Genomic DNA, 22,566 nt, shown 5'->3' on the forward strand with positions numbered 1-22,566 from the left:
AGCAGTACAGATATATCATCCGTGTGGAAAAAAGTTAAAAAAATAACAGGATAGCACACGTACCAACAAATTGTAAGTCTGGAGAAAAAAAGAACGTTACTAACTAACCCACAGGATATAGTAAATGAACTAGCTGATACCTATCAAAAATTCTCATCCAGCCAAATTTACAGTAACGAATTCCTAATCTACAAACAAGAGGAGGAGGCAGTACCTATTACAATCTCTGACGATTTCAACCCAATCAATACACACCTTAGTTATGCGGAGTTTCAAGAAGCACTTAATAGTATGAAAGATACTTCACCAGGTCTAGATGACATACCAATACAATTTATTAAAAAACTTCTCATAGTAGCAAAAGAGTTTCTGCTCAAAATCTTTTAATATTATTTGGTCACAAACATTATTCCCAACAATTTTAAAAAATGTCATCGTTATCTCGATTATCAAAGCAAATAATGATAAATTATACCCAGATATCATATCGTCCTATCTCATTAACATGTTCCTCATGTAAACTTATGGAAAAAATAGTTAACAAAAGATTAATGTGGACCTTGGAACACAATGATCAACTTATCATCGAACAAGTTGAATTTAGACCAGGCAGATCCACAAACGACAACATTATCGATTTGAAAAACGCTAATCAAGCAGCTTTTAATAATAACCAAAAATGTATGGCAATTTACTTTAACATAACTAAAGCATTTGACACAGTATGGAAACACCGTATACTGAAAATTCTACACAAGCTGGACTATCAAGGAAATATTTTGGCCCACATAAGCAATTTTTTAACCTAAAGAACATTTCAAGTCCCAGCAAACGGATATTAGAGAACAACAAAATGGAATCCCACATGGATCTATTTTCAGTCTAATCTATTTTTAATAGCAATAAACGATATAATAAAAATCATTGCGAAACCTGTTCAGGCAAGACTATATGCTGATGACCTGATTATTTACATCAAAGGCAAGAACGTTAATAATATGGCGTCACTATTACAAGAACACTTAAATAAACTAGTAAATTGATCCCTAAGGTCTGGTTTTAGTTTTTGTTCCAATAACACAAAATATATACTATTTTTAAAGAAACATGTGGAGGATAAACCAAACCTTCCTCTTGAGAATCAAAATCTTTCCTATACAAACGAAATAAAATTCCTAGGAATGATATTTGATTAAAAGTTAAATTGGAAAAGATATATTCAGCAGTTAGTTCTTTCATGTGGAAATATTCTTAATTTGTTAAAGTACCTAGCTCACATAACTTGGGGTGCTGATGGTAAAATACTGCTCATATTATATAGATCCTTAATTCGTTCTCAGATGGATTACGGATGTGTAGCATATGCATCTGCCAGCAAAACAACGTTAAAACTTTTGGATACGTTACATAACACCTTCCTAAGGATTATAATTGGGGCATACAAAACAACTCCGATAAATAGCATACAAGCCGAAATAGGTGAACCCACGCTAAAGCTTCGTAGACAGTTGTTATCACTTAACTACGCTTCTAACAAAATAATTCCAATAAACAACATTTTAAACATATCTATAATGAATGACTCATCAACTCCAAACTTCCATATTCCCGCAAAATCCATCATGCAATGAATCTACTTAACTGGAAGCAATTTCCACCTTTATATCAATACAAAAATATATCTTCATATCCACCTTGGATTGTAAAAATTCCAATACTTAACTGAGTCTATTACAATTCCAATAAAATAGCAATAACCCTAATCTTATTACACAACACTTCAGAGATCTAATTAACTCTTATTCCGATTACACAGTATACAACACAGGACGCATCTAAAAATGAAAATAGATTCGGGGTGGCAATAATTAACAACATAGAGATTCTCAAACATAGAATTCCAGACACTGCAACCGTATTCACAGGAGAACTTTATGCAATCTACCAAGCATTACTACATGCAAATGCGAATAAGGTGGATAAAATGTTAATCGTGATAGATTCTATGTCATCACTACACCTAATCAAGAAAATATACACCCAGCATCCATTAGCTTTACTAATAAAGGAAGAACTAAATAAATTACATACTAAAAATATAAGCATCAAGTTTCTCTGGGTTCCATCACATGTCGGAATAGCAGGTAATGAAGCAGCCGACCAAAATGCCAAAAAAGCCGTAAATGATAACAGTACCCAAATATCTCTCCAATATGTTAGTATGGATCTAAAAAGCTACTTTATGAAACATATTTTCGAGATCTGGGACAATAAATGGAAATCTACACCATCAAAGCTTCAGGAAATAAAAAATAAAATTGGACCATGGCAACCACCCGATGTATCTAGACGAAAGCAAATGATCATTTCCCGTTTACGACTTGGACATACCCAGTTTTCCCATGAACATATATTTAAAAAAGAAGAACACCCAATTTGTGATCAGTGTTGTTCACCCCTTACAGTAAAACATGTGCTAGTGGAAAAGTGCGAAAAGTTTATTATCCATAGAATTAAATACCATCTACCAAACAATCTTAAAGACATTTTAGAATTATTAGTTTAAAATGTTATTTCACGAATGCAAATCGATTTACTAATAAAAGAAGCCAGATGTTCATTCGTTGACTTCTCAAATAGGACTAAACTGTGTTTAGTGTTTGAGACTTCTTAAATCACAAAAATTCACGGAGAACTTTGAAATGTGTATTTTAACTTTGACAGTCATTTTGACACTATTTAATAATAATAAAATACGAAAATTTTAATAATAAGGTAAAATACTGTGAAATCCGAGGTGGATTCTTCTAAAATGTATTAACAGTTGTGTGCTGGCATCGATAGTGTCCACATCGATTAAGTGCTCATTAATAATTATCAATTTCAAAACAGTTAAAGTTAAGTTTTTCAGATATTAAGAAATAATAAGTGAAGGTAGGATTGTTCTTTATATTTTTAAAATGGATGATTGTTTGGGTGGCGAAAAGCCACCCCCTGATAAAAATGAACACTTTTTTCTTTTGCCAAGTACTCAATATGGATTTTGATCTGGTTTTGATACATTAGATGCAATAAGTCACTTAACATCAGATATCCAACGAAATTTTTCTAAAAATAAATATTTAGCATGTTTTTTTCTAGAACTTAAAGTCGTTTATGACTGTGTTAATTTAACAGTAATGCATTCAAAGTTATGCAAACTGGGGTTGTCCACAAATTGATCCGCTAATATAGTTAGTATTTTTAGCAACCGAACTTTATATATCAGACACCATAGTAATCAGTTACGTGGTTCAAGGATATCTCATACAGGATTGATTACCACAGGGGTCTGTATTAAGTCCGATTTTCTTCAACATATTTTCGGCAAGTATACACGGCATTTTTGTGGATTCCATTAATGTATTCAGTATGCCGAAGATATATGTATTTATTTCATCCGTGATTTATATGATGATTGTGTGAAGGTTCTGGAACACATCGTGAAACTAGTGGATAATTGGACCAAAAACCATGAACTAACTATATAGCCAGAAAAATCTGCCATTATGATATTTACAAGACATAGGATACGTACTACGATGAGAAACTATGAACCAAGCTATAGCTACATACTACCTAAATGAAAATGAACACACGAACCTTGTACCTACCATTAAACAGGGGAGTCAAACAGGGAGATACTTTATCACCCAAACTGTTCGCTTTAGTTTTGGAGGACGTTTTTAAAAACCTAAATTGGAATTATAAGGGAATAAACATCAATGGCCGCTCTTCAGTAATCTACGATTTGCAGATGACATAATCCTGATAGCTACTGACCTACAAGAAATGCAAACCATGCTTTTAGAACAACATAACGAATCTTCTAAAATAGGACTGAAAATGAATATAAACAAAACAAAAGTCATGTACTCCGAAGACACCGTGACAATAAGAAACGATAAAGTTATAGAAAAAGTTGAAGAATATATATACTTAGGACAAAAAATAATACTAAACAGGGAAATTCAAACTGAAGAAATAAAAAGAAGAAGAAAGTTAGCTTGGGCAGCATTCGGTAAACTGAACTATATACTCAGATATCAACAAACTCAATTACATCTTAGATCTAAAGTTTTTGATGCATGCATTATTCCGATATTAACTTATGCGGCACAAACATGGACAATCACAAAAAAGAATATGAATATACTTAGAGTCACTCAACACGCGATGGAAAGAGCAATCCTAGGTATATCACTTAAGGACAAGAAAACCAACACATGGATAAGACAGAAAACCAAAGTCACCGATGTGGTGCAAAAATCATTAAAGTTGAAATGGGAATACGCTGGACATGTAGCTAGGAGCGATCTAAACAAATGGCACAGATCAATTTTAACCTGGAGACCATACCAACACAAAAGACCCAGAGGCAGACCTCCTATGAGATGGACAGATGATCTGAAAAGGACTGCCGGGAAAAATTGGCTACAAGTAGCGTACAATAAAAAACAATGATAAGGAAGACTTGAAGAGGCTTATGTTCAGATGTGGACGTGAATGGCTAGACGAAGAAGAAGGATACGTACGCCTGATAGTCTAAACTTGTCAGGATATTTTATACCTGTTGTCAGTGAGTAAAAAATATCTTGGTATAATCCTAGACCCCAAATTACTGCGGTCTAAATATATCCAATATGTAAAAGAACAAACTCTGAGAAAGGCATCAATCTCCTTAAATGTGTCACTTGCAGGAGATGGGGTGCTGATCCCAAAGTTGCATTGATGTTTTACAGGACCTACGTGCGATCAATTTTGGATTAGGGATGTATGTTATACGGATCAACATCAATACACATTTACTAAAAATTGATCGTATTCAGTTGAAAAGTTTGAGATTAACTCTGGGTGCTGAAATCAACACCATGCCTTCTGTTACTTGCTGAAAGTAATGAAATGCCATTAAAAATCTTAGAAATTTATTGGCAACAAAATTTGTTTTAAAATGAAGGGGCAGCACAAGCGGCTTACTGAGTATGCTGTATAAATTATCCATACAAAATCTAGTAAACGATAATTTTTGGAAAATAAAAAATTCACCCCCATTAGCGGATGCCTTTTTGGAAACCAATGATTTACCGGTTACACTTTCAACAAATTTTATTATACCATTCTATAAATTAGAATTTAATACGATCTTAAAAAAACCAAATATTATATTTCTGAAATATTCAGACTCACATCAAATAAATAATAAGTTGTTGAACTCCATATTGAGTGAATATACTAATAAAACTATAATTTACACAGATGACTCTAAACTAAACGATGGGAAAGCAGTGTACATTCCTTTCAATAACAAATCATTTAAAATAAAACTTTCTCCACATTGCTCTATTTACACTGCAGTAGCTATTAGGAAAAAATTGCAAGATGCTGTAATTATTTCAGACTCTAAGTAGTTCATAGTGAATTTATTAATTCTGAGTTAAACCATAAGACATGTGAGCTGATATGTGACATTAAACAAAAAATGAGAAACAAGAAAACTTTCGTAAAATTCAAGAAGGTACTGACTTGTTCAGAGTTCGATCTTCAACTGAGACTAAGGTTTACTAAGTGCTACGTCTGGTCAGTGCTGCTATATGGCGTAGAGGGCTGGACACTCAAAACGAGGGATATAAACAGATTAGAAGCTTTCGAAATGTGGCTCTATCGCCGTATCCTAAAAATACCATGGACAGCGAAAATCACAAATATGGATGTCCTTAAAAGAATAAACCAAGAACGCCAACTTTTCGAAACCATCAAGAAAAGGAAAACGGCGTATCTATGTAGGTCACATCATGCGAAATGAAAAATACCAGTTCCTCCAACTTATAATCGAGGGTAAAATTGAAGGCAAGAGAGGAATGGGACGCAAGAAAATGTCCTGGCTCCGAAACATAAGGCAATGGACAGGGATTAACGACATAAAATCTCTGATACATATTGCAAGAAATAGAGAATTAATGGAAAATGTGATCGCTAACATCCATTAGTGGATTTGCATCTAAAGAAGAAGAAGAACAATTATTTGGACAAAAAGTTACACCGGGATAAAAGGTAATGAAATAGTAGACGAGCTCGCTAAGGATTTTACTTATTCTGGTATACAAGAATATATATACACAGTATCAAATCTATTCAATTTTTATAATAAAAAAATTAATTTTAACTAACAAGACAGAAAATATTGGCGAATACATCAAATAATCATTATTACAAGATTCATCTTACGTTACCATCCCTACTACAAACAGAATTACCACACAAATTCCATTATAATATATCTAAACGATCAGCAGCAACTATCACAAGATTAAAAACTAGTGACGATGCTGTTCCTGCTCACTTGGCTAGATTAAACATTATAGAATCAGGAAAGTGCTCATGTAATCACTTATAAGCATTCGGATATATAATATAAATTTATTACAATCAAGTTTTAATTCATAAACATAACATAAATCATTCAAACATCTATGGCTAATGGACTAGTTTCCATGTCAAACACACTATCATCATTATCATTATAAAAATTTATTAAGTAAGAAAATATTGGTATAATTAACAAATTAACGTTAACGAATATTTGGTAGACAAGTTTACTAGAACTAAAGAAAACACTACTAGAGAGTGGCTAGACATACAGTAGATTGGGTAAATTCAATTAGAATATTATCAAATATTTGATAGAAAACAGATTTTTTCCCCTTTAGACTGAAGCACAAATTCCTCTAATAAGCAGCAACAAACATAAAAATATAACCAAAAATAACAAAATGAAAAAGAGAAACAGTCTATTTAACGTTCAATATTAGAATAAAAATATTTTCATCTCGTCTAAACATTTTTGAAGTTAAAAAGTTTTAAAATTTCGTGAGCGATTTATTTCGTATTGTACAATATCAATATATGACTACTGCACGTTTCACATGCGGGAACGCCACGTGTATTACAACTAAATTTACAACAACAACCAACTTACGTCTTTTTTTGATCAAACTCGTCAAAACTTTCATCAGTGTATTTTTCCAGCGAATCGAACATCGATTGGTTATTCTGCAAGTGACAGGTGCACATTTAAATTGCTCGCAGAAAGGTGTGTGGGATGCCCTCTGTTATTTACGTATATGAACCGCTTGAGAAAGAAAATTAATTAAGCAAGCCCGAATTGAAGGCAAATCATTAGTTTCGCTGAATAATTTAGTTTATAGATTGAATGTTCTCGTTTAGTTGCAGCGTTGTTAGTAGATAGTTTATGAGAAGCATTGTGTTGCCAGTTAGAACTCCTTGTGGCGAACCTGAAACAAGACACATTATTAGTCTAAACTTTACTTAAGTTATTTTAATTGATAAACTACAGACTTGTCAAGAGTTTATAAAAATGGCACACATAAACAAACAACCAAAAATCAACAACGATTACTGAGAACCTTTCGCTTTAGTCTATTATCGGATTTCATACAATAAATACATACAGCAACAATATCCACAGATAACTAGTTTTAAACTAGTTATCAACAACGAAAAATATAATAAAAAAAACGAGAATCTTTTTGACATAAATCAAACATCAAAGTAATTATTATCGATCATGATTGCTAAAATTAAAGCATTTGCATATATACTGCTAGATATAAGAACAAAGAGTTTTACATATATATATATATATATATATATATATATATATATATATATATATATATATATATATATATATATATATATATATATTTATATACAGGGTGAGTCATGAGGAACTTTACATACTTCTACCATATGTAGAGTCCCTCAGGGAGCATATCATGTGGCCACTAAAAAATGTCAACTCCTCTTCTTTATTAATTAACAGGGTGATTTGTGTAATTGACCATTTATTTCATTTTACTGTAGTGCATATACGGCTCATTTGATTTTTTTAATTTTTTTATGATACAGTACACTACTATCAAACATTCGACTGGTATTAGCTAAACTAAAAAATTCCAGGACTGGCTTTGGAAAAATTAATTTAGGGATTCGTATTAAATATTACACCCTGTATATATTTTTTTTAAAATGCAATAAGTGATTTTTAAACTACATAAATAGCCAATGAAAACGACATATGCGACAATGTTGTCGCACTTTTATTAAATTTTTAGTGAACGATCAAATCTTACCAAAAATAGAACAACCATAATGAAGTATCAAATTATAAGGTAATTAATTTAAACAAATGTTATAAATTTCAAACATTTTAATTGAAATGATAAACTGAGTCACTGCACAACAAAAAACAGTAACTACTAACAATAACGAAGAACAACTTAAAAAAAAAACTAAAAATATATACATAGTTATGATAAACCCATAAATTAGAACTGGAAAAGATACAATAATGGTAACAAAATAAAAATAATTCAAAATAGATTTTCGAAATGGAACCCTGCAGTCTGTACACATTTTTGTTGCCAAATTGTTAATTGACGTATTGAATTACGGATACTCTAGGGATCGTTTCTAATAGTATTACAACAATGTATAATTCTATCAATTAATTGTTGTCGGTTATTAATATTCACTGCGTAAACTAGTTGCTTCAATCGTCCCCAAATATGGTAATCAACGGTATTGAAATCAGGGGATCTTGAAGGCCACAAAATAGGACCTGCATGTCCTATCCACCTGTTGCCATAAACATTATTGAGATGTTGTCTCACTGCCAGTAAAAAGTGTGGGGGTGCCCCATCATGCTGAAAATACATCCCTCGGATAGCAACGTTCGCGTTGGCAAGCAAATTCGGCAAAATATTTTGTAGAAAGTTCAAATAGACCTGCCCTGTTAAAGGACCATCAAAAAAGTGAGGACCTACTAATTGGTTATTTAGGACACCAATCCACACGTTAACCGAAAACCTTAACTGAGAACGACGTTCTCGAATAGCATGGGATTTTCTTCTGCCCACACATGTGAATTTCGTGAATTATTTATCCCGTCTCTGGTAAATTGGGCTTCATCTGTAAATAGTGTCCTGTATAGCGTTGGTCGATTATTGTTAATCCATCTACAAAATTCCAACCTATCGATCTCATCTCCAGCATGTAGTCGCTGAACCATTTGAATGTGATATGGGTATAGATTATTTTTTTGTAAGACTCTACTTACTTTTGATTGAGTAACATTGAGTTCTCGACTTACTTGTCTAGTGCTTATTGTAGGGTTCATAGTAACGGCGTCCATAATGAATCTTCCTGCGCTTCATCTACATGTCGCTCTGTTGTTCCACTAGGAAAAGTGCCATTTTCTCGCAAATAATTAAAAACTGACCCAAATGTTGGATGACTGGGAGTTCGACGATTAGGAAATCTCCTGCGATATTCTCTACTAGCAGCCCTACCATTCCCATTACAGAATCCATAAACAAATATTATGTCTGCATATTCTGTGGTCGAAAACTGATGTGGCATTTTGAACGAAAGTAACAAAAGCTCTACCAAAACTAACACAATGTACATAACGTAGATATGACAGAAGAAATATGTATTCTTGTACACATAAATAATAATTGATAATGACAATAATGACAATGGGTATAAAATATCAAGAAACGTCAAACGGTCAACCCCAACCTTCATTTTAAACTTTTTTAGATTTATTTTTATTTAGTACAGTTGATGCAATAATGTATTATTATTTGACATAAAATTTTAATCATTTACAATCAACAAAAACTAATACATACAAGAGGTTTGACTTTTTAATCAATTTAATTTATTTATCGAAAATCATGCCCCAATACGATCTATGAGTAAAAATTTAAAATTGAAAAACAATTGATTCTATCATAGAGATAATACAAAGTGACAGTAAAGATGTTAATTTTCTACGTATTAGATTATGTTGTAGGAACTCATTTTAATTAAAATGTTTGAAATTTATAACATTTGTTTAAATTAATACCTTATAATTTGATACTTCATTATGGTTGTTCTATTTTTGGTAAGATTTGATCGTTCACTAAAAATTGAATAAAAGTGCGACAACATTGTCGCATATGTCGTTTTCATTGACTATTTATGTAGCTTGAAAATCACTTATTGCATTTTAAAAAAAAATTATATAGGGTGTAATATTTAATATGAATCCCTAAATTAATTTTTCCAAAGCCAGTCCTGGAATTTTTTAGTTTAGCTATTACCAGTCGAATGCTTGATAGTAGTGTAATGTATCATGCAAAAATTAAAAAAATCAAATGAGCCGTATAAACACTACAGTAAAATGAAATAAATGGTCAATTACACAAATCACCCTGTTAATTAATAAAGAAGAGGAGTTGACATTTTTTAGTGGCCACATGATATGCTCCCTGTGGGACTCTACATATGGTAGAAGTATGTAAAGTTCCTCATGACTCACTGTGTATATATATATATATATATATGTAAAACTCTTTTTTCTTATATCTAGCAGTATATATATATATTTAAACATACATGTTGTGGACAGTTTGGGTAACAGAAGTATTTTGAGTTTTGAAGTTTATTGGTGTTATTGGATTTTAATATTGTAAACAAGTTGGTATTTAATAAAGTTGATTTCAAAGAAGTGTAACAATATCAAAATTTGATTTAAAACTGATGGTATTTATTAATATTTTTTAATAATTTGTCATCAACCAAAATTCAAAGAACAAATCTACAAATAAGATAAGCCACGTTGGAGCGCCAATGTGTAACCTTCAAGGTATATGTTTTAGGTCTAGGTTTTCAACTCCAAAATTTCTTTGGGAGCCAATTGTTAGGCCTCGTTTAGCTCAGTCTCATAGGTAAGAGAACGTCTTATCTTATAAGTAAATCCGAAAAATGGTTTTGGCTGGGACAAATAAACAAAGATATTAAATAATCATATTTATTATCCCATAAAAAATATAAAAATTGAAATTTACATTAAATTAAAATCAACAAAGCAAATTCTGCCTATAGCTTTACAAAACATAAAATGATACTTATGGCTTTTGATGATGAAGAAAAAGGTAACGGTTTAAAGACTAACATCCCATTATTTATAACTTCGTCGCAAATGCCGGTCAACTTTGACTGGTTGTATCTCAGGAACCACTGACCGTAATTCACTTTTTTCTTATATAAGAAACGTTTTACCGAGTCTTTTCCAACGCCGTTTCCTGAATTTGATTCAAGATAATATTTACCAAGATATTTTATTTGTTTATATCAAAAAAAATTGTTTAAAATTATAAAAAATTCCTGAGGCCGTCCAAATAATCCGGCTTAATTTTGGATTTCAAGTAAATTCAATTTAAAAAAGAATGAGATTGTAAAATTATTATGCAAAATATATTAAATTAATTTAAATAAAATTTAGTGGCCTATTTTATTATGTTTTTATGATTTTATAGACGATTTATCAAGGTCTTAGCTGTAATCTGAGTGATGAAAAACATTGAATAAGAGAAGGCTTGTTTCCCCCTCTTTTTTTGTATTTATTGCTATTTTTCAGCCAGAAACTGCTATCCGCCTCTGTTTAGGAGCTTTTCGTAGCAGTCCAGCTGAGAGCCTTTACCGCGAAGCCAACGAACCCCCTCTTTGGCTTAGGCGCCAATATCTCCTCCTTTCTTATGCTGCCTCTACTTCAGCTAACCTTTCTAATCCAGTACACACACTGTTGACATTACCCAACTATACTAGTACTCACCCTCCTGCTCCACGCATACACACTATCGCCCTCCTACTTCCAACTTTAATACCACATATAAATTTATCCCTAACTAACCCTCTCCCGATCCCGCAGAATTATCCTTGGACCAAAACTTTACCGAAATTTAATGTGTCACTTACAAAGTTTAGTGAGGCAGAAACCAACCAGGATTTGATTAAGAAATCCTTACTAGAAATTCTTAATTTTAAGAAATTCGATCGGGTACTCTACACTGACGCATCAAAGAGCGAAAAGGGGGTTGGTTGTGCGGTTACCACTATGGAAACAGTCGTTAGTTCATGTCAAATACCTGCCACATGCAGCGTTCACACTGGTGAACTGTATGCTATTTACCAAGCCTTCAAACTCTGTACAGCACCCAATCAACATATTGCCATCTGTACAGACTCCCTTGCCTCTATCCAGTCCATCAATAATCTATTTACTAATCACCCTCTTGTAGAAAAAATCCATGACACTTACCAAAATCTTATCATCCACGACATCCATATCACTATCATATGGATTCCCTCCCACATCGGTATTATGGGTAACGACAACGCCGATCGCTTTGCCAAAGAAGCTGCTGTATCCAATTTTACACCACATAATATACAAATTGCCAGTGACCTAAAAACTAGTATAAAGAAACTCGTACGAAATTACTGGCAGAATCATTGGAAACAATCCACTACATTTTTACACCAAATAGGTCAGACGATTGAGCTGTTCATTATCCCTGGTATAACTAAAAATGAGATGGTTGTTGCTAGATTACGTATCGGTCACACCAGATTTACACATGGTCACCTAATGAATTCTACACCTAAGCCAATCTGTCACTATTGCCAATCTCCACTAAACGTTCTACACATCCTTGTGGACTGCCCTCATTACAATAAACGACGCCAAGAACTGGGCATGAAGAGCGACATCACAGATATATTATCGAACCAGAGTCAAGTCATCACAGCTATCCAGTTCCTGAAGCTAGAAAACTTACTAAATAATATATAACTATAGTATATTATAATATGTAATTGTACCTTCTATATAATTGTATCCACGGTGCCTCGTGCTAATGGCCGAAGCTGTCACAAGCACGTTAAATTAAATAAAAAAAAATAAATAAATAAATTAAAACATTTTTAATTAGCTGTATTCTATAGAAAATTCAATTGTTGCTATTTCATTTTATTACGATTTTGCTTCGAAATAAATTATTTTAAAGTTATAAGCAAGGAAATAGGAACAATCAATGCTTCTAGTAATTTTTAAATATTTTAATTAATTAATGTTCTCGACCTATTTTAGAGGGAGGATACGTCAATTGTTATTGATGAGGTTATGGTCTAACTATTTCTGCAAAGTTTTGAATGCTACCTGTCACATCTAAGAAAAATCGCCTCACTATATTTTTAATTTTTGTTAATTGTATGGTAGGTATATGTTAAGGTAGTTCTGCGTTATCAGGTTTATCCAGACAGTTACAAACATTGATTTTATTAAAAATTTTCAGCACTCCTGTTTATTATTATTTTTTAAATAGTTTTAAGGATCGCCTGCCTTATTTGCATAGTTGCTTACACGGGATATATCGGATGAGTCATAAATAAACCATATGAAAAGAAGCTGTACACATTGTTTCTCTAGAAATGGAGTTTACCAAAAGAGCAAAAATGGATTCGTACTGAATAGTACTGAATAATAATATTAGATATAAATAAGTTTAAATAATTTATTTGAATACTTCACTTAACTGAAAGTTTGCTGTTGTATTAATAATGCTTCACTAAAATTTGACAAATGTTATAGATATTGATACGCCGGCCTCTCGTATCCTACATTGGAATCATTAAAAAAAACCTACATTCATTTTGAAGTAATTTGCATTTTTTAAGAGCAAAATGAAAAAAAAAATATTGGGCAAGATATTCGTCTTATTTCCATAGTGCTCCTGCCGTCTACTTTGTATTGGATTATGAGATCAGACATACGTGAAGTAAAATGATGCGCCATGCGGTGTTCTACACGCATAATATTATGTCCCAGATATTGTTGCGGTTTTCTTTATTTTATTGTCCTTTCAATTTCTTCCTTTCTTTATTTTTCATAACATCTCAAAATTTGTAACGTGACATATTACTAACTTTTTAAAAACATAAAATTTTATAAATCAGTATTATGTTCATGTCAACGTTTTAATTTTTATAAGTGCTAAAAAAAGCTTTCAAATTTATACCGAACAGAAACTCTACGCCCATATTTTAATGAAACACCTGCTACATAAACGTAGTTAATAACGTAAATTTGTTAAATTCTTTGTGAATAATTAGGTTAAAACTTTAAACCGATATTTCTTAAAATTCTATTGACATTGCATACAATTAACGATTTCTTTCTGCTTAATTTTATCCAAAAAAGAAGGTTTTAGACTTCTTTGTTCTTGAAGATACAATTGTTTTTTCTAGAGAGAATGGTTAAATAAAATATCTTACGTATACTAATCTAAATAACGCTGAATCTTTCAATGCAATTATTTTTGGTATCTTAAAATAATGAATTTTTGGTATTTTAAATTAATTTACTTGGTAAATGACTCTAGTGTCCGCAGTCATATAAGTACAAACAACAACAAATTAGTTTACAATTCCGATAGTAAAAATGTTACTTAATGTGATTGATCCATATCATCATCATCATGGTCAGCCCATTTTAAGTTCGGTGCAGGACATAGGCCTTCCCTGTTTGTTTCGAAAGTGCAGGGTCTTGTGCAGATGGATACAATTTTTCGTCATCTTTTGCAGATAATCTTGCCATCGTGTAGAATGTCTTCCTCTATTCCATTTATCTGTTCTTGGTTTCCATTGGGTTAACTTGCACGTCCTTCTTTCATGTTTTATTTTTTCCACTAGGCCAGCCCATCTCAATTTTATTCCACAAGCTCTCTCCAGAACATATGTAAGTCTGGTCATCGTTTGTGATCTTGTCTTTTATTGTTACTCCTATCATTGAACGTTTCATCCTTCTTTGTGCTACTCTTAGTTTTCAAGCTTTGTTTTTTATTGGAAAGTGTTTCCTTACCGCAGGTCATTACTAATAGAGCACATTGATCAAAGACTTTTCACTTCAGAATAATCGGTATGTTACCCTCTTTAAATACGTTTTTAAGAGCTGCATATGCTGCCATACATGTGCTATCATTTTTTATACCTCACCTGTTTGGTTTTCCTTGCCTATGCCAATATCATGTTCAAGGTATATGTATTTATCAACAAGTTATACTTCGTCTTTCTGAATTTTTAAATTATTTCTGGGGTCGAGGTACATCATGTATTTTTTTGTGGATATTTACTTTTAAACCAATTTTTCTGCAGGCTCTTTCCAGTTCTTCTAACATGGTGTTGATTTCGTCTAGGTCATCTCCTGTCAAACCTATGTTATCAGCATAACTCACATGCTTATTTATAGGTCTTAAATATAATTATTGCCTAACTTCGCCTCTGATAGTCAATAGGTGGATTGAATTAGTTAATATCAGTGACCGTCTCAAGCCCCCCCCCCTCCAAAAAAAAAAGTTTGCATCAGGAAGGGCATCCGGAAAGAAAGAGATACTAAAAACAGTTTGGGAGTTGAGGCGTTTCCCGTAAGCGATGCACATTTGCGGCCTCGCCTGACTCCTAGGAAAAATGAGCTTACCGGAGGAATGCAACTCTCAACGTCAGAAGTGTAACAGCTAAAGAAAGAAAGCTCATAAATTTCATGCAGAGAAGAAAAATTGGTATACTGTACAAGAAACTCGTTGGAATGGCAATAAATTGAAAGGTCTTGGAGGTGGATGCAAGTTAATATACATGGCAGAAATGAAATGGGTACTGTTTTATCAACCAGTAAAAGGAATGTCTAGTAAGGGTAACCAGAAAAAGTAATACAATAATGAGTCTTTAACTAAATGGAGGACGATACTAACGTAAACATCATATGTGCCTATGCCCTACAGGTAGGATATGAAGAACAGTAAAAGAAAGAATTATTTTGGCAGGAATGCGATATGTTAGATATTCCTGTAGAGGAAAAGTGTTTTATCGAATGTGATCTTAATGGACATATTGGTAAAGAAAGAGCGGGATTTAAAAAATAGTTCATACAGTTTGGAACATGGAAATACAAAATGATAAAATAAATAGTATGATTGACTTTGCAATAGGATTTGGCTATGATTAATACATGCTTTATGGTTTATGCAAATTACCAGTATGTTACTTATAGTAATAAAGTAATGAAAAGTCAGAGAGATTTTGTGCTGTGTAAAAGAGGTTAACAACTGTAAACTGATAGAAGATGAGTGTGTATGAGTGTGTAGCTAGTCAGCACCGACCAGTGATAGTGAATAAGGAAATAAAGGTAAGGCGAAAAGAAAAGCAAGTATTTTACAAGAACGTGGTAGATGTTAAAGGTTTTCGCAAAAGTCTTAAAAAGAAGAAAGTTAAAAGAATTTAAGGAAGAATATATGATTAATGACTGATAAGAAGCCTAGAGCAAAGTTCTGGTACCAGTGGACTCGGAAAAACATCTAGTAAAGGACCTTTTAGAAAAAAAGAAACTTGGTGGTGAAACAATGAAGTGAGCGATGAACAACAGAAGACTAGGGAGAAAAAAGAGGCTAGAAAGCTGGTTTAGGCCAGGAGGGATAACAGCAGATCCTTGTTTGATTTAAGACAGTTGATACAGAAATATGGCTAGAAAAAAAGACAGCTGCATTTGGTATTTATAGATCTTAAGAAGGCGTTCGTCACATTTCTTAGACAAGAGCTATAAAGATATATAAAAGAGAAATGGGTTCTTGAGAGATACGTAAGACTCGTGAGAGATATGTATAAGGGAGCGTATATCACATTAAGGACTTCTGTCGGATTGACCGAAAGTTTTTCAATGACGGTTGGTGTACATCAAGGTTTTTTACTGAGTCCTTACCTGATTAATATTGTTATGAATGTACTGATAGGGAGAGTAAGGAAGAGGGCTCGTTGGTCAATGCCATTTGCGGGATAATATCATGTCAGTGGACGAGAGCAAAAAAATATCGAAAAAGTTGGAGACAAAAAAATGGCAACTGTTTACAAATGTAACAGAGAAACTGAGATCCACAAGAAAACTAAGTTCCTGTAGCTGGCTGTATACCATGTATCACAAAAATTTTTTTTAAAAATCATTTATAAAAGGTATATTATTAAAACACCCAATCGGGCTACATCACAGAACGTTTTCTGAATCTATATTCCATCATCAGTGTGTCTAAGTGTACATGTACATGTCTAAAATTCAAATTAATAACATTTAACAGGTTTTTGCTCAAATATTTAGTGGTCCAAAACATGTAGATCCACAAGGAAACTAAGTTCCTGTAGCTGGCTGTATACCATGTATCACAAAAAATTTATTTAAAAATAATTTATAAAAGGTATATTATTAAAACACTCAATCGGGCTACATCACAGAACGTTTTCTGAATCTATATTCCATCATCAGTGTGTCTAAGTGTACATGTAATGTACATGTCTAAAATTCAAATTAATAACATTTAACGGGTTTTTGCTCAAATATTTAGTGGTCCAAAACATGTACACTAAGACACACTGATAATGAAATATAGATTTCGAAAACGTTCTGTGATGTAGCCCGATTGGGTGTTTTAATTATATACCTTTTATAAAGGATTTTTAATTTTTTTAGAAACAGATGTTTTGGGGAGGCATTATTACTGGTGAAAAAATTCCAGTAATAATGCCTTTAGTTCTAAAACTTGTAGTTAATATCTCGGGAGGTGCAATGAGAAAAAATTTAATTTTCATGTATAATCATGAACCCATACATACCACCAGAGTGACTACAGACTTCCTTAAAGCAGACGATGTCACTTATTTGAAGTGGTCTATTTATTCACCTGACCTCAAGCCCATAGAAGATTTGGGGCACATGCTTGAAAAAAAAATTAGAGGTCTCAAGGATAATCCACAACAAAATATCAAACAATTTGTTTAGGATCATGCCCACGCGAATTGAAGCTTACATAAGGGCTAGAGGTGGCAACACCAACTACCAAAAAATCATAAATAAATAAAAATAATTTAAACATTCTTTTTTTTTATTTATTTGTTTTGAATTTATTGTTTTCTTATTAATATTTATGTATTGATGATTAAATTGCTTTAAAATAATTGTCGATTCCATATAAGTTTAGTTGTGTGTAGATATGTGGATATTTTAAGTTAGAATATATTTATTTAGCACAAGAAATTCTTAATATTTTTACTTGACTCCAAGCAAAAAGTAATACTATATCATAAGAATTACTTCATTATGTTTTGTTCAAATGATTCGTTTTCCGTCAGAAAAACATATCCTACATATTTTGGTTAAGAGAGCCGTAAAACCAAAAATATAATACAAGTAATAATCCTAGCGTGACAAACGACCCTTTTCCCAAAAGCAACGTAGTACATTTTTCTCTTTATAATGCACATACGCACCTAACTGATATTTTATTAAATACGGTATTTTATAAAATGGTTTTATGTTTATAGGAGGTTTATTATGGGCTATTAAAGCTAATTTTGTTTGTTTAGAGGACAATAAAATAAGCTTTAGTTTGTATTCCATTTTAGAGAGTAAGCAAATTTTATCCTATATGTTGTTATTTTAGTTAATTACAAATTTAATTGAGGATTATATTACTAAACAATTACAATACGATAGATCGTTTAATATTATGTATTTTACATTAAATGTATCAGATAAATATGAACATAAGACTTAAAGCAACATGAACCCAAAATAAACAAAAATCATAAGAATCTTTTTATTTCAAGTTACAAAATACACAGAGTTTTACTAGAAAGTTTAATATTAATATTGTTTTAAGATATTTCGGTTTAAGGAAATTTGTCAATGACAGAAGTTATAAATAGTAAATCATCTTTTTAATTTAAAGTTTTTTGTATTTGTGTTATATATACATAGATATATATATATATATATATATATATATATATATATATATATATATATATATATATATAATATATATATATAAACTTATCCGAACATATATATATATATATATATATATATATATATATATAATATATATATTATATATTATATATATTGTTGTGATATTTAAAGTCTTGGTGCGCCAAGCAATAATTAGCTAATTAATTTTTTTGATTAATTAAAATTATTTAAATGATATGATTATGACTCTATCACAATTTTTAATTCTTTTATCTCAGGGTTAAATTCGTGCTTCAATATCTATGCTATTACATGTGAAAGGTAAGGTCCAGAGAATACCGGAATAATAAAAAACACATATGATCTAACACTATATATTGAAATAAAAATAATGAAATAATTCACACTCAAAAGTTTTCAATAAACAAATCTCATATAAGGATTCTCAAAAATTTTGTTCTCCGTACGTGAACAATCAAAATTTATGGTACAAACAATATTAATTGAAATCTCAAAATTCCGAACTATTCTAACTCTCCTAATCAAAATATTTATATCCTTTCTAAATTAAATGTAAAAATTGTGTTATCAATAAAAGAAAAAACTGCAGAAAACAAAATATCTCTCTCTGATGATGAGTGGTCCAAATCCTTGTTCCTTGTAGACTATATTATCTCCTCTCAACCGCTCCCTATGTAATCAGCAATCTTACACAGATTGTTGCAAGTATATCGTCCTTAATGATCTCCTTCAAAAGCACAAATCATTCAAATTATGATAGCCTTTCTCCTCTCGATAAACTGAATCTCTCGTTGGCCCGAGTGAAAAATGACTCTTGGAATATCATCTCTTTACGATAAACTGAATCTCTCGTTGGCCTGAACAGTGACTCTTGGAATATAAGTAGAGAAATATGACTTACAATATTTTGCTGCTTCAGCTTTTGTCAGATACACTAACTCCACAAAAACTCACTAACATTCAACACTACTGCTTGCTACATTTCAGGAACAGCCAAAGAACAATCACTGTTCCTCTTACAGATTTGGAAAACCAACTGATTATATCTTTTCTCTCTCCCCAATCTCGCTAAACTCCCTCCTACATACTTATCCCACCTTTTTCAATCTCCGCCAATCAAAACTCGTCACAATTCCCCCATTTTTTCATTTCGATAACAAACAAATTTTTACCTATAATTATAAATTTCCTAAAACTTATTTACAAATAATATTTTTCTATAAATCTTAAAAACTAACAAAAACCTCTTTCTATAATCCCTTCTATTGTCTTTAATCACTGCATTAATGGATTTTGAAAAACCCCGTTCAATTCTTTGGCTTTCACTTAAACTTATGCGGGTCACTCAAGTATAACAAAGAAATGATTGATGTAAAGCTTACATTTTGTTTAGTACAAGTAATTCAAGAAATTAATAACTCTCCTTCTTCGAAATGTTTGTTGGATATTATCCTACTTATCTGAATTATTTTGATGTTATTGAATTTTGAAATATTTTTAAACAAACCAATATTTTTCTCGATTTTACATATCATAACAATATATATATATATATATATATATATATATATATATATATATATATATATATATATATATATATATATATATATATATATATATATATATATATATATATATATATATATATATATATATATATATATATATATATATATATATATATATATATATATATATATATATATATATATGTTCGGATAAGTTTCCGCGGTCAGATAAATAATAATTACTGAGTTCTCGGGAAGAACCGCGTTTTGAGAATTTAAAACTCGACGTTTCGGCACCCATTTTGGAGCCATTATCAAGAGTGATACGGTTCGGTTCTAGTTCGGGGTCTCAATCTTCCTACTCCCCTCACTCGAGACGTACCAGTATCGTGTTCTATATTGCAAGAACTGTCTCTCGGCACTGAGGTCCCAATCTGCCTACTCCTCAGTGTCGAGTGACAACCGGTCTTACCATGTGTGGCTGCTTTTATACTCTCTGTATGCACGGGAACGGTATGCGCTGACGTGGTCTGAACTGACGTGGCCTGAGCGGTGTACGCGGGAGGTCGCTGAAGCAGGGGTCGCCATGTTGCCGGCAATCGTTTCGCGTCATCGCGCGTCTTCAAGCTGTTAGGCCGTTTTTCGATTTCGATAGCTTCACGAATGATTCTCGCTTTTAATGAGCGGATGGGAGCGATGGTTTTTTGCTTTTTCGAAATCTATTTTGTGGCCTGTCTGAATATGATGTTGGGTTAGGGCTGAAGTGGTATCGGAATGTTTGACTAATAGACAATGTTTGTAAATACGGTTATGGATTCGTCGGTTTGTCTGTCCTACGTATGTACGTGGGCAACTGGAACAAGGTATCTCGTAGACACCATGGTCTTCATTGGGGATTTGGTCTTTTACGGATCTGACGAGATTGGACAATTTGGAGTGAGTGGTGAAGATGGTTTTGATATTAAGAGGGATAAGAGTTCTACTGATCTTGTCGGTGACACCTTTAATAAAAGGTAGAAAGATTTTGGGTTGATCCGGCGGTAAGGTTTCTTTTTTGGATGGAATGGGGTTTAGAAGTTTTTGAATGCTTCTATTGATTTGGGTTTTGTGGTAGCCGTTTTGTAGGAGTGTTTGTCTTATTGAATTGATTTCGAATGACCTGTGATTGTTGTCGCTAGGTCTTATGAAACGGGAAATAAGAGTGTTGATGACTGAATTAAGTTGGGCGGGGTGATGATGTGACTGGGCATTGAGATAGCGGTTTGTATGAGAGCATTATTCAAACTTATGCCCCAACGGCCGATAAACCCATAGAAGAGCTAGAAGCGTGGTATGCTGACGTGGAAAAATTTATAAAGATGACCAAAAAACGAGACCTAACATTTATCCTAGGTGACTTCAATGCTAAGTTAGGTAGAGGAAAAGTTTCTGGATTGATTGGAGACTTCGGACTTGGAACAAGGAACGACAGGGGAGAGAGAATGACAGAATTCTGCCAACAACACAACATGGTAGCGACAAATACATGGTTTAAATTACACCCTCGCAGATTGTACACTTGGACTTCACCACAACACAATGAAAACAGAGTAATCCGTAACCAAATAGATTACATATTGGTCAACAAAAGATATCACAATGCAATCATCAGTGCAAAAACATATCCTGGAACTGACATCAATTCCGATCATAATCCTGTTGTTGCAAAAGTTCGCGCAAGATGGAAACTAATAAAGAAGCAAAAACCTCAACACCAACTATTAGACATCCAATTATTGAAAAACGACACCATATATCAGACAGTAAATAAAGAATTAAACAAAAATTTAGGAAATATCGACCACAATAGAATTAGCGAGTACGATGACATAAACGTTCTGTGGAAAACTATTAAAGAACAAATGAACAATGTAACGGAAAAACATCTAAAAGTAACACCTAGAAATAACAAACAGGAATGGATGACAGAAGAGATTTTACAATTAATGAACAAACGAAGAGAATCCAAAGGAAAAAATGACAAGGACGGAGAATACAAAAGACTAAATAGAATTATTCGAAAAAAAATAACCGAAGCAAAAGAGAAATGGCTGGAAACAAAATGCGTGGAAATAGAAGAACTACAACAAAGGCACGATTTTTTTAATTTACATAAAAAGGTAAAAGAGTTTACATCGACTACCAAGAGAACGACTTTTCACACCATGCTGAACACGGATGGCAAACTGCTAGAATCAACGGGAGACAAACTGAAAGAATGGGAAAACTATATTAAAATTCTTTTTCACGACA

General features: G+C 32.3%; 1 protein-coding gene across 2 annotated transcripts in view; it reads right to left on the reverse strand.

The window, feature by feature from the left end:
* Positions 1 to 22,566, reverse strand: part of LOC140442663 (GTP-binding protein Di-Ras2) — a 1,562,201-nt gene that overhangs the window by 108,348 nt on the left and 1,431,287 nt on the right. For both annotated transcript variants that reach the window (XM_072533657.1, XM_072533658.1), the window contains one exon: positions 7,016 to 7,331. The gene's annotated coding sequence lies outside the window, so the exon portion shown is untranslated. The remainder of the gene's footprint in view (positions 1 to 7,015; positions 7,332 to 22,566) is intronic.

The sequence above is a fragment of the Diabrotica undecimpunctata genome, chromosome 6, assembly GCF_040954645.1.
Source record: "Diabrotica undecimpunctata isolate CICGRU chromosome 6, icDiaUnde3, whole genome shotgun sequence".
In the NCBI taxonomy this organism is placed as follows: Eukaryota; Metazoa; Arthropoda; class Insecta; order Coleoptera; family Chrysomelidae; genus Diabrotica; species Diabrotica undecimpunctata.